The 14,656-nt window shown below is 47.6% G+C and overlaps 1 long non-coding RNA gene across 3 annotated transcripts in view; it reads right to left on the reverse strand.

The window, feature by feature from the left end:
• Positions 1–13,339, reverse strand: part of LOC127492315 (uncharacterized) — a 199,228-nt gene extending 185,889 nt beyond the window's left edge. For all 3 annotated transcript variants that reach the window (XR_007921533.2, XR_011379476.1, XR_011379475.1), the window contains exon 1: positions 10,722–13,339. This is a non-coding gene — a long non-coding RNA (uncharacterized lncRNA). The remainder of the gene's footprint in view (positions 1–10,721) is intronic.
• Positions 13,340–14,656: the final 1,317 nt, after the last annotated feature.

Below are 14,656 nucleotides of genomic sequence, written 5' to 3' on the forward strand. Positions count from 1 at the left end.
ATTAATGCAATTCGCTCAGCTAATTCTGCTTGTTTGGAAAGAAAATATCCATGTAGACTTGCAATGGAAGATAAACACCAGAATTTGTTCAAGAATAAAAACAACAACAATAATAATAGCCACAACCATTTATCAAGTGTCAGGTACTTTGCTAAGAGCTCCATGTGGAAAATCTAATGTAACCAAGACAGTCCTGTGGTGGTTACATGCTGTGGTCAATTGGATTATTGTCATCCCCTTTGTTTTCTGGGATTTTCCACATCTCCCACTAGAGTTGAGAGTGTGTGTGTTCCTACTTGTAGCAGGCTTGGCTAGGAGATTTAACTTGGCAGGCATAACGCCATGAGAAATTTGCAGTGGGCTTGCCTCATGTACCTTGGCCTCTTGTTCTGCCTTCTTCCAAGAGGGGTCCATGCCCCAAATGGCTGCCATTCCCAGAATGACAGAAACACAGGAGTAGATCTGAACTCGATTGGCATAGAGTCTATAAGAACCGCAGCCAACCCACAAGCCCATGAGCAAGAAACAGAAATACTTTCTTTCTGCTGTAAGTCACTGAGCCTATGGGATGATGCAAGACATAGCGTCATTGTATATTAAGCTGACTAATCCAGCAGAAACAACATGTCACAGACTGGGTGGTGTAAGCAACAGAAATTTCCCCGTCACAGTGCTGGAGGCCAGAAGTGCAGTCAGGGTGGAGGAAGGCTTGGTTCTTTCCTGGGCTCCAGGAGAAGGAGCTCTTGGACGTTTCTCTCCTGGGCTCAGAGATGAAATGTCATCTGCTCCCTGTGTCTCTTCAGTTGTCTTCCCTTTTACTGTTTGCCTGTGTCCAGCTCGCCCCTCTTTCCAAGAGCACCAGAACAACTGGGTGAGGACCCACTCTAAGACCATCACTTGAACTTGATCATCTCTGTAAAGAATCTCCAAAGGAGGTCACATTCTGAGGTTCAGGGAGTCAGGATTTCAGCATATAAATTTTGGGAGGACATAATTCCATGGCAGTCAGGTATTATTTTTAATGTATAGCTTACAGTGTAGAAATTGAAGTTCAGAAAAAGTAGCATTTCCGGGGCCGGCGCTGTGGTGCAGCAGGTTAATGCCCTGGCCTGCAGTGCTGGCATCCCACATGGACGCCGGTTCAAGTCCCGGCTGCTCCACTTCTGATCCAACTCTCTGCTGTGCCCTGGGAAAGCAGTAGAAGATGCCCCAAGTCCTTGGGCCCCCGCACCCCTGTGGGAGAACCAGAAAAAGCTCCTGGCTCCTGGCTTCGGATCGGCGCAGCTCCAGCCGTTGTGGCCAATTAGGGAGTGAACCAGCGGATAGAAGACTTCTCTCTCTCTCTTTCTAGCTCTCCTCTCTCTGTGTACCTCTGACTTTCAAATAATAAATAATAAAATCTTTATAAAAAAAAAGAAAAAGTAGCATTTCCAAGATCACAGAGCAGACACATGACAAGTTGAGCATGAATTGAGACATATGACAGGATTTTTGCTCTTAATCTTTGTACCACACTCTCTAACCAGTAGTTTGCACAAAATACTCAGGGGAAAGTTTTCAAAAATTGATGGGCTTGTCAATGACTCTCATGCAACATATGTGCACACATGTTTTTTAAGGCTTATTTTATTTGTGTGGAAGAGAAAGAGAGAATGAGAGAGAGGTTTCCAGCCACTGATCCACTGTTTCACTTCCCAAATGCCCACAATGGCCAGGGCTGGGCCTGGTACCAGGAACCAGAAACTCTATCCGTGTCCGCCACACAGGAAGCAGGGGCTCAAGTGTGTGGGCTACTTTCTGCAGCTTCCCTAGGCGCAGTAGCAGGGAGATGGGAAGAAAGCAGAGCAGCTGGGACTGGAACTCTGATATGGGTAACAGTGCTACGAGCAGCAGCTTCACCGATGGAGCCACAGTGCTGCCCTCCCACTTCATTACTTTATGAGAAATACGGGTCTCTCACTAAAGCCTTAAAATGTAAGAACTACCAGATTGCAAGACTCTTCCTTCGTCAATATTCCTGGAGCACCAACTATGAGCTGGGCCCATGATGGGCAAAAACATTCTCGTTTCCTGCCCAGGTGGAACATTTCCTGCCCAGCTCAGGCCATCCTGCCACTTCCTCTGACTTACAGCTATGTGACAAAGGGAAGCGCCAGGGCTCCACAAGAGTGTGAAAGGGTCCACAGTTGTGACTCCCTTTCAAGATGTCAAGGGCAAGTAAGAAATCAAGACACAGGAGATCTCCACCGCGGGGAGACAAATGCATGGGGGAAGAACATTCTGGAAAGGGAAAGCAGCATACACAGAGACACAGTGACACAAGGGAGCACCTGCTCACCCAGAGAAGGGAAAAGAAGTCCTGAATATGCAGCACATCGAATCCCAAGGATTGCCAGCTGTGGGAGACGCAGCTGGAAAGGAAGATACTAGCAAACACGGTCTCCCCAGCCATCCCGGGCTGCAGATTCTTTTACCAGCCTCATTTTCCCATGGAGAAACAGGGATCTCAAGGCCATCCAGCTGGTACCTGCGAGGGTAGAAGGTGAAAGCCATGCCTGGCTGGTTGTGGAGAGAAAGCACTGATCACCACACTTTAGCAGGACCCTTCAAAATGTTTGCAGAAAGAGGGAAATTTATTTTGGTGCAAAAATTTTGCAATCCATGCCTAGTTTTGTCAGAATATGTTTTTATGAACTTTTTGAAGACTCTTTAAAAAATAAAGATCATTATTTAGTGGAGTAGCTACTATAATTACCAGCAATGCCTAAATCACACAAATGCCTCTTCGGGACCTAAATACTTCTGTGATGGCTGATATATCTGATGACATTTCCGCTACCTAATTTTATGACATCCTTGTGTAATATATACTGAATCACAGCAAACTGCGACTTTTATCATTGGAGAAACGGCCCACTATTAGCAGCTTCATGTTTTAACCTAAATCACAGAGTCATGTGACTAAAACACATGAACGGCTGAATAAATAATTATAAAATGAACAGATATGTCACTACCACCCAAATGAAGAAATCAGTGTTATCAATGCTCCCAAAGATCCCCAAATTCCCTTCCCAACAACGTGGGCCCAGGGGTATGCCACAGGCAGGGGGGATGCCCTTGACGCAGACAAGATGAATGAGGGTATTTCTGCGGAAAATTATCCCCTTTACTTACTATTTTAAGATTGATTATTTATTTGGAAGACAGAATTATAGGAAGAAAAAGGAAGATGAAGACAGAGAAGAGAGAGATCTTCCATCTGCTGGTTCACTCCCCAGATGGCCACAACGGCCAGAGCTGGGCTACGCCGAAGCCAGAAGTCTAGAACTCTATCCAGGTCTCCCACATGGATGGCAGGCACCCAAGCATTTGAACAATCTTCTGCTTTCTCAGGCACATTAGCAGGGAACCAGATGGGAAGTAGAGCAGACAGGACTCGAAACCACACTCGTACAGACAGAATGCCAATATTGCAGGCAGCAGCTTAACCCTCCACGTCACAACTCCAGCCCACAAACGATCCACATTAGACGTCAGCTGTGCCAGGCTCACCAGTGCTTGTGTCTGCTCAGACATAGCCACTGCCAACTCGCAGGCAGGCAGAAAGCCGGATGAAGCACTTCCTCAACAACTCCACCAGGGCTTAGCTCCTGGGTCATTTAGAGCAATTCATCACGGCTTTTCCACAAGACAGTTCTGGGTCTTAATGAACTGCGACGCCAGCAGCTCTCCTTTCCCGAAGAAAAAGTCCAACTTCCAGCTCTCCCACCCCACCCCCACTCCCACCCCCACCGCCATCCCCAGCAGAATGAATGCCCCATTGTCCGCTGTCCTTGAGCCCAAGAGGCCCAGGGCTGGCCTCTCTCGTGGTCACCCGTCTTTGGGCTGCTGTGCCTTCCTCTGCGTCAGATAAACTCTCTGCTGTGGACTCAGCCTGACAACCAGGCACCTGCGTGTTTAGCTTGGCAAAGGCGCACGGGAGGCTGGTTTCCAACGTGGCTTAAACACAATTAAGTTTTCATTTGATGCGGCCTGCCTCTCCCCGCTCCTAATGTTCCCTTAGGACCCAGGATCCAATAAAGTCCAGCATGTGACTACGAAAGCCAGGGAGAGAAACTGACCAAATATTGTTCAAGGCTATATTACAAACCTATGGAAAAGGAGTTTAATTAAAGACCACAACAATTCTTTGGGGAAATGTTTCTTTTATTAGCCATTGCTGCCGAACAAAGCAGCTTTAAACAAACCCTTGGAAACTGCTTGGAAATTGTGTATGCCTAAGATTTCTTTTTCTCTTCTTAATCTGTTCTGCTTTTTGGTTATTTGGTCATTAGGAAAATCAGAAGTGTCTTGGACCCAAGAAATCCAATTTAAGTCAGCTCATTCCACATTTATAAATATGAGCAGATGACATTTAAAACAGACAAGCCAACAGGGACATTTCTGAGTGTGAAATTGTTGTTCGGCATAAAGTATTACCATAAATATAGAGAGGAGCTATTTGTGGATCAACTAACAAGTTCAGGGCATTTCAGAGAAATGTATGCACAGCCTCAATGTGGGTAAGACATTTAAATATGTAGAGGAAATGCAATTCTTTCACGCTGTGGTGTAATAAAACCACTAGTTAGTGTCACCGCTATGATAGCACCAATTGCGGAAGGGTGAAAACGCAGGAATCAGAATGGAAGGACCACATCTGAGGGAGCCAAGAAATTGGATTTTAAAGTATTATTGGAAAAGAGGAAGCACCACGGAGGAGCTAAGACAAGGATGTATGAATTTTTTAAAACTCAAGGAAAGTCAGTGGATACATAAATTTAACACTGACCCAAGAGGACATGTGAACATTACAAGAGCATGCAATAATTAGGAGACACACGTCATGGTGCGGGACGCACTCGGAACAATGTGCAGAGGACAAAGACAAGCATGGAAACATGTGTGGGGCATGGGCTCACTGCTCCCACCAATGACAAGAAAATCCACAAAGAAACATGAGTGTGCGCGTGGTGTAAACATGGACATGCTACAGTAGTCAGCCACCCACATTCTCATTCCAAGTAAATGCTTTTATTTCTAAATGACACATATAATGGGACTCTCCTACCTAGGCACACAGGTTCTCATGAGGCTTCTTTGCTTAATCTTAGATGTGCCACAAGCAGCAGATTCTATTTGCCAAAGATGGCTTCAAAAACACTCCCAGGCCCATATGCTCTTGCAGCACAAGTAGTAGAATCGATGTCTATACTCCCTTGAATCTCAGCAGACCCACTATGGCTTCAACCAGGGAACACAACAAAACCAACACGGTGTTAGATGCACACAATGCCCTTGACTGGCTCACAGCTTCTAATTCCTGCTTCTGAAAGTTAGCCGCAGTGCACACAATACAAATACCCAGAGACCATCTTAGTCTGAGAAACAGAGCCCCATGGAAAGTCTTAGAGGAGATTTGGTAGATAGACACATAAAGGATGATGATGATTATGAAGGTAGATGATAGCTGGATAGAGAAGAATGAGGCCGGCGCTGCGGCTCACTAGGCTAATCCTCTGCCTTGCGGCGCGGCACACCGGGTTCTAGTCCCCAGTCGGGGCGCCGGATTCTGTCCCAGTTGCCCCTCTTCCAGGCCAGCTCTCTGCTGTGGCCAAGGAGTGCAGTGGAGGATGGCCCAAGTCCTTGGGCCCTGCACCCCATGGGAGATCAGGAGAAACACCTGGCTCCTGCCATTGGATCAGCGCAGTGCGCCGCCCGCAGCGCGTCGGCCGTGGTGGCCATTGGAGGGTGAACCAACGGCAAAAGGAAGACCTTTCTCTCTGTCTCTCTCACTGTCTACTCTGCCCGTCAAAAAAATAAAAAAAAAAAATTTTAAAAAAAGAGAATGATGATGATGACTATAGATGAAAGATGAGTAGATAGGTAAAGAGAAAGATGATAGATGGGTAGATAGATGATAATGGGTAGATAGGCAGCGAAATGATAGAAGATAGATTAGATAGATGATAGATTGATAGTAGATAGATAGGTAGGTAGATAGATAGATAGATAGGTGCCAAGGAACGATGTGGCCCCAGACTTGTGACTGAAACGGCCACCCTGGAAGGGAATCTTCTAGCCCTATGAACCCAGCTGATGACTTGCAGATCAGACTCAAATTTGCCCAACCAAGCCCCTCCCAAATTCCTGCCCCACAAAATCAAAAGCAAAATAAAACTATTATTTTAATTTACAAACAGAGTAGTTTAGTAGGCAGTAGATAACTAGAACACTGGGAAAACACGCATTTTGCCCAAGTTCAGGTTGCAGGTTTTTACTCTTACCTGAGTCAGGAGACTTGTTAGTACTTCCTCAGAAATCTCAATGCCTCCACCAACTCCTATGCTCAGCTTCCCTTTTGTTACTGAATTAGGAGGCAATCTCAGTGTTTCTCAAGCTGCAATCATCTGAATGCCTGGAGTGTTCAACAGGCAGATTCCTGGGCTTTGCTTCAAACCCACTGAAAACTGATCTCCAAGGGTAGGGCCCAGAAACCTGCACAGAAGTCCCTCAACCTACCATGAGGTCATGTCCCCTTAAGCCCCTCGTAAGGTTGAAAATATTGTACGTTGGACATGCATTTAAGACACCTAAGCTCCCACACAGCAGAGCTTAGCTGCACAGCACACTGTAGAGCCTTGGTGGAGTCCCCTGGTGACTGCACTGACTGGGAGCTGCACTCACTGCTGCTGCCACCGGGGTCGCCAGAGAGGATCAGCACGAGCCCAGGAAAGGATCCAAGTTCAAAATCTGCAAGATGGTTTCCGCCAAATGCTGTCATCTTCACATCATAGTAAAAGCAAAAAGACCTTAAGGCAAATCATCCTAAATCAAGGACTGCCTGTGTTTTTAAAAATTCCCTCGTACTTAGGGCCAGTGCAGTGGCACAGTGGGTTAATGCTCTGGTCTGAAGTGCCAGCATTCCATATGGGCGCCAGTTCAAAACCCGGTTGCTCCACTTCCAATACAGCTCTCTGATGTGGCCTGGGAAAGCAGTAGAAGATGGCCCAAGTCCTTGGGCCCCTGCACTCACGTGGGAGACCCGGAAGGAAGCTCCTGGCTCCTGGCTTCAGATCAGCGCAGCTTCGGCCATTGAGGCCAACTGGGGAGTGGGCCATCGAATGGAAGACCTTTCTCTCTCTCTCTCTCTCTCTCTCTCTCTACGTCTCCTCTCTCTGTGTAACTCTGACTTTATTTTTTTAAATAAATAAGTAAATCTTTTTAAAAAAATTCCCTCATACTCAATACATAAAGATTGTGCTTCCAGGACCTTCCTAAATCCAAAGCCAATTCAAGGTGATTTCCAAAATCATCTCAGAGGCATTTTGGTAACTGTGGTCATAAAGTATTGGGACCTTTCAACACCGCGATTTCACCCACTTGTGCTTACGGATTGGTACCATCCTACGTAGCAAGAGCTAAGTCCCTTGCACTCACCCCATGCCATTAAACAACCAATTGATCTGACAAACTAAACTTCCCAGTGATTACCAACTGAGCATCACAATCCACCAGTCTTTCTTTTGGACAAAGCAAATCAATAGTAAAATTCATTTCGAACAAACTTTACTGCAAGGTGGTATGGGCAATCCCGTAAAGAAGAGAGGGACCCTTGACCTCTGGCAGCTCAGGTTGGTGAGGCAAACAGTCAGTTACGTAAACAATGCTTCTCGTTATGCAGACAGTAACAGAGCACGACAGAAGCATTCTGCTGTACCTGGCACCTAAGGCCTACAGATCTTGAGCAAGAGAAGGGGCTGTGTTTGGAAAGCACATCTGAGAGGCGCTTTTCATTTTTAATAAGGAAAACTTCCTCCGGGACAGAACTGCCACAGAGCACAGCAAATCCTTTCACAAGTGACCAGGGAGGAACAATGGGGAATTGAGATGCTCAGGGCCACACATGAGCAAAGCAATGAGGTTAGTCACAAGCTATTAATGATGGATTAATTGTTCAGTGACTCCTGTCAACAGGATGACACCCCAAACTTCCTGGGGTCCCAAGAAGGAGACAGTTCCTGGCCCCACAGAACTCCTAAGCAAATCAGTGCTGCCACCACAATAGCCCTGTTGTGACATCATGACTCCATGGAGGTTGTTAGGACTGATGATCACGCGGAGTTTAATGTTTACTCTGCAAATATAGGCAGATCATAGCAATCGGGAGAGTTTACACGTCATCTGCATGGTGTCTGTCCCTTACTAAAAGCCTCTAGTGTGTTCATCTAGTCCTGTGTAGTGAGATTGACTGAGCCAGTGTGTAGGTTTTAATAATATGAGACGGGGAAGTCCAGTGACTTGAGGAGGATCACACACGAGGGCAGCGTGAGAGCCGGAAGTCCACAGCACTCTGACTCGAAGGCCAGTGTTCTGTGGCCTAAGAAGCCACGGCAGCGACAAGACTGCACATTCAGCAGCAGACTGGGCGAGCTCGACTCGTACTGACTGACTGAGAGGTACTCAGGCTGCACGTGCGTTGGCTGAATATGGACCCAAATCTCCTTCAATAATGAGATTTTCTCCAAAGCCCTTCATCCCTCCCCCTGACCCCCAGCCTCAGTTTCCTCACCTGTAAAATCAGCCTGCTGTACCAGAATGGGAGGACTAAGTGATAAAACCAGAAGCAAACTGATGCGGGCTGGCGCTGTGGCATAGTGGGCTAAGCCTCTGCCTGAGACACTAGCATCCCATATGGATACTGGTTTATGTCCTGGCTGCTTCTCTCACGATCCAGCTCTCTGCTATGGCCTAGGAAAGCAGTAGAAGATGGCCCAGCTCCTTGGGCCCCTGCACCCATGTGGGAGACCTGGAAGAAGCTCCTGGCTCCTGCCTTGAGATCAGCCCAGCTCCAGCCATTGTGGCCATGAGGGGAGTGAACAAGTGGATGGAAGACCTCTCTCTCTGTCTCTCCCTCTCTCTGTCTGTAACTCTATCTCTCAAATAAATAAATTCTTAAAAAAAAAAAGAATCAAGGGCCAGCACTGCGGCTCAATAGCCTAATCCTCCGCCTGTGGCACCTGCACACACACACCTGCGGTGCCGGTTCTAGTCCCTGTCGGGGCGCTGGATTCTGTCCCGGTTGCCCCTCTTCCAGGCTAGCTCTCTGCTGTGGCCAGGGAGTGCAGTGGAGGATGGCCCAAGGGCTTGGGCCCTGCACCCACATGGGAGACCAGGAGAAGCACCTGGCTCCTGGCTTCGGATCAGCGTGGTGCACCGGCCACAGCGCGCCGTCCGCAGCGGCCATTGGAGGGTGAACCAATGGCAAAGGAAGACCTTTCTCTCTGTCTCTCTCTCTCTCACTGTCCACTCTGCCTGTAAAAAAAAAAAAAAAAAAAAAAAAAAAAGAATCAAAAGAGCCAGATCTCTTTGCATGAACAAGAAAGCAATGGAGCCACCAGAACCAAAGCCTCGACAATGATGCTGGAACTCAGGAAGTACCCAGTCCGGACGCTGCCTCATCACTGCATACCCTGCATGGTCAGGGCTGAGACTGCCCGCATCTGTGCACGGCGACTCAAGTGCCCTCCTCATTAATTCCTCCACAACCAGCTTTCCTCCAGCGAGGAACACATCACTCTCTCTTCTATTGAGCCCCAGAAGAAATAGCTCACTTGCCTTTAGGGACCATGTTTTATGGAAAAAAAAAAAAAAACATATTAGACTCACAGAAAGAAAAGTGGATTCCCGAGTCTCTCATCTCCTGCTGGCTCCAGGGCATCCGCCCTGACTAAAATGACAAAGCAGCCTCCTGACAGGGAAGACCACCATTAAGGCAACTCAGTGCTGTGTACTATCCAATTCCAAAAGACACGAGTTGAATGCATGGGGCCGGCTGCCTTTTGTTTCCTAGGACCGCAATCAGTGTTGGCCCCCAAAGACCCGCACGCAGCTTTCCTGTTTGCCCAACAAGGCAAGCATGTTCAAGGCTGTCTTATCAGGACCACCAAAGAATTGGTTATGAGCAACCCCTCACAGTTAACTAGCTCCTTTAGTAACGTAAAGAAAATCTATGCCAGGGGTTTGTCAGTGTTTGATGGATGTTTTCATTCTTGGAGTGTTATTATTGCTCTCCTTATGTGGCCAAGCTGCAAAGGGGAGTCTGAGCTTATTAGGCCCCACACCCCATCTGCCGCCATGCCCCGGGGCTAGAATCTTGTTGCCGAGTCCAACCCTGAGCTTCACAATTAGAGCTCTGTCCAACAGAAAGGACCAACGATATTTTCAGGGAGCTTTGCTCGACTTCTTGGACTTAAGAAATTCTGAGCTCTTCACTCGGTGCTGGTCTGAAATACCAAGAAGAATTGAGAAGAAAAATACTTTGTGATTTGGCCAATGTGGTTACCAGGGCCTTGTCTTGGATTGAGCAGGCTTGGTTGGTTGTCATCAGAGATCAGAGTGGCTGGAAGACGAGGAGCAAAGAAACAGCCCAGCTACTGGCCAAGCTTTGGTTCTAAGAGCCAAGGCTTCTTTTTTCACCAAAGTTTCTTTTTAGTAATTTTTTTTCAGGTTATTAAAAGAAAAAGCTCTCCTGAAAAAAAAATCCAGAAAGGTGTCCATTTTAAAAGGCTATCAGTGTCACCCACAGCCTCTCTAGTAGCTTGTATTCTCTAAAGATGGCCACACACAAACACACACACACATCATCATCATCATCATCATCCCTCAGCCCTTCTTACAATGTGATCCTGACACTTCTCCCCGTTGAAAGTCCATGTTTCCTCCTGTTGAAGCTGTGGGTCTTTGTAGCGGAATTGACCAATCAGAATTCAGAGGAAGTGGTGATGTGTAATTTCCAATGTTATGTCATAAAAGGTGATACTGCCTCAGGTTGGTTTGTGCACTCTCTCTCTCTCTTTCTCTCTCCCCTTTTTCTCCCTCCCTCACAAAACCTGCGACTTAACAGTGCTGAACTGAATGCTAGAGAAATCCCATGGAGAGACTGAAGAGAGAGAAAGATGCCTGGAAGCCCCACCTCTTCCTGCCTCCAGCTGTCTGAGTCTCCCCAGCTCAGGCACCAGACACCTGAGCGAGCCTTCAGATGCCTCCAGCATTCTCTCCACCCCAACCAATGCCAAGTAGAAGAGAGATGAGCCATGCCCACCAAACCCTGCCCTGCTGGCACACTCATGAATCACACAAGTGGTTGTTGTTTCCAGCTGCTAAATTCTGGGGGCCATTTGTTGGACAGCATTTGAACAACCTCATCCACTGTAGACAGCACAGTGACCATGCTGGCACCTAGTACTCTCAGAGGATAAATGGATCTCTAAGTCACTCACAAGCAAGTAAAAAACTTGCTCAACCTAGCAGTTTTGGCTCCAGATGACTGTTTGTACAAATTATCAGTCTGGGACACAGAACCTATTTTCTCCAGCAAAGCATGTTCACATGGTGGGCCAGATCCCAGAGATCTGTTCAACCCATGACTCACCTATGAAATGGGTGGCCCTATGGGAAAGGCTCTACAGGATAGCCTTGCACAGAATGCTTCTTCCTTTCTTTTAGCTTTTCAAGTATGTCTTTAGCCTCCAAGCTTTTGTCGTGCCTGTATCTGTTATCAACATCAACAATCTGATCAACGTCCTAGAAGAAACGTTAAGGAATTCAACACAGGAAAATTTCACAGAAAAATTAGGCTTTGTGTTCACAAAGCAGGAGAGGAGATGAATGGTTGACAGAAAGGAAGCTGTTCCCTAACCAGCATTATTACCCTGTGGAACTACATTCCACTATATACTATATGCCACCAGCATCCCATGTCAGCAGTTTCTAGTCCTGGCTGCCCCTCTTCCAATCCAGCTCTCTGCTATGGCCTGGGAAAGCAGGAGAAGATGGCCCAAGCACTTGGGTCCCTGTACCCATGTGGGAGACCCAGAAGAAAATTCTTGCTCCTGGCTTCGGATCGGCCCAGCTCCAGCCATTTTGACCATTTGGAGAGTGAACCAGTGGATGGAAGACCTTTCTCTCTGTCTCTTCCTCTCTCTGTAACTCTATCTCTCAAATAAATAAAATCTTTTAAAAAAAATGACCTCCAGGTAAATTACACTTTGGAGTTAAGAGAAGCACAATCTTGGGGCCGGCACTGCAGTACAGCGGATTAAAGCCCTGCCCTGAAGCGCTGGCATCTCATATGGGCGCTGGTTCTAGTCCTGGCTGCTCCTCTTCCGATCCAGCTCTCTGCTATGGCCTGGGATAGCAGTGGAGGATGGCCCAAGTCCTTGGGTGCCTGCACCTACATGGGAGACCTGAAAGAAGCTCCTGGCTCCTAGCTTCTGGCTCCTGGCTTTGGATCGGTCAGCTTCAACCGTTGTGGCCATCTGGGGAGTGAACCAGCAGATGGAAGACCTCTCTCTCTATCTCTACCTCTCTTTGTAACTCCGTCTTTCAAATAAATAAAATAAATCTTTGGGAAAAAAAAAGAGACGCACAATCCTTCTTCCTCTCTCTTCTGTGGTCCAGCTGGGCTGACCCTCAGGCAGAGCTAATCACTCATGGGGACAGATTCAAGGCTAAGCAAATGCTGCAGGTCTAATCACAGAGGATCAGACAGAGACAGTTGCCAGCACAATGCAGAGACAGGAACCTTGTCTTTGGGGATTGTTCGGCACACGAATAAGCCAATAACATGAGCACCCTGCAGAACAGGTGGTTCCAAAAACAGAGTATCAGGAGAAGTGGCTCTCCCTCCCTAGTGCAGAGCGCAGAGGGAAGATGCGTTCCCTGCCTCTGTGGAAGGGAAGAATGGAGAGAAGTGCTTTTCCCCACCAGAAGCTAACGTGAGAAAGCAGCTTGAGAACGGAGGCCACAGGGAGCTGAGATATGGTGAGGCCGTATCTTGGTGGTATCATCTACACAGCTGCATCCAGGCAACCCTGAAGTTACAGGAGACATTAATTCCCTTTTGGGAATATCTGCCCCCTACTCGCAAGAGTCTCACGCAGCTAAGAGATGCAGAAGAGGTGCTTTCATGGCACCAGAGCCAACATCAACTGAGGTATACTTCAGGGTCACAGGGAAGAGGGCTCTTGGTTGACTTACTTTGTTTTGATTTTTTTTAATAGAAAAGAGCCCACTTTATTGGGAAGCAGAGTGAGCAGTGACCAAAGGACACCTCACACTCAAAAAGATACACAGGATGATTGCTAAGAAAAACCAACTGGAACGTGGGTTCCTCTGGGCAACTTCCCCACCCACACCTCCCCTGGGGATGGGGAAATCCCAGCCATTATCCTAAAGGCTGCTGTGGCCCTGACCACTGCAGGCATCTGGGGAGTGAACCAGCACATAGATGCTAGCATTCTCTCTCTCTCTCTCTCCCTCCCTCCCTCCCTCCTTCCCTCCCTCTCTGCCTCTCAGATAAATAATAAATGAGTAAAATGTAAAGCTACAGAGACATATATGTTGCCTTCACTGGAATGTAAAGGAAACATAACAGAGAAACTAATTAATGGTTGGCTGCCACCACAGCTCACTTGGATAATCCTCCGCCTGCGGCACCAGTACCCTGGGTTCTAGTCCCGGTTGGGGTGCCAGATTCTGTTCCGGTTGCTCCTCTTCCAGGCCAGTTCTCTGCTGTGGCAAGGGAGTGCAGTGGAGGATGGCCCAGGCCCTTGGGCCCTGCACCTGCATGGGAGACCAGGAGGGGGAACCTGGCTCCTGGCTTCAGAGAGGCGCAGCACACCAGCCATGGTGGCCATTTTGGGGGTGAACCAACGGAAGGAAGACCTTTCTCTCTGTCTCTCTCTCTCTCTCTCACTGTCTAACTCTGCTTGTCAAAAAAAAAAAAAGAAACTAATTCATGGTGAACAGTGTGTTTGATGCCTAAGTGTTGGGACCTTATCGTTCCTATACTCATGGCAGACTGGGAATCAACAAATTCTTTCAGAGTAAATCTTTCAGGATTTGTGGGCAACACAGGGCTCTGTTTTGTGTTCCTTCTTATTTTCCAACATTTTAAAAATGGAAGGCCCATTCTTAGCCTGGGGGCTGTACAAAAAGGATGTCACAGGATGGATTCAGCCCATGAGCACTCGTTGGCTGATCCTTGCGTAGGACTGGGCCGTATAACAAGATGTCAGGGACTTGCACCCACTGATGAGGGGGTTTCGTACTTGATGTGGTGAAATGAGGACTAACTCATTACACTTCTGCATATTTGTTCATCGAATCACCCTCGACAAACTCACGCAGGTGGGCTCTGCGGGGCTTCAGTGTTGCTGGCAGCATCAACTTCAGTGAAAACATTTCCAGAAAGTGACTACTTCATAAATTAGCTCTGCATAAAGCAGACTAAGACCTTCCCTCTCATTTTATTGAGCTCACACCCCTGGGTAAGTCTATACATGAAAACCATGCAAAATAGATATTCCACTGGGGGCCGCCATTGTGGTGCAGCAGGTTAAGCTGTCGCTGGTAATGCTGGCATCCAACCATAACAGGGCGACAGTTCTATTCTTGGCTGCTCCAATTCTGATCCAGCTTCCTGCTAACGTGCCTGCGAAAGCAATAGGGGATGGCTCAAGTGCTTGGGCCCCTGCACCCATGTGGGAGACCTAGAAGAAGCTTCTGGCTCCTGGCTTTGGCTGGCCCAGACCCAGGCGTTGCAGCAGAC

Source organism: Oryctolagus cuniculus, chromosome 10, assembly GCF_964237555.1.
Source record: "Oryctolagus cuniculus chromosome 10, mOryCun1.1, whole genome shotgun sequence".
NCBI classification, from domain to species: Eukaryota; Metazoa; Chordata; class Mammalia; order Lagomorpha; family Leporidae; genus Oryctolagus; species Oryctolagus cuniculus.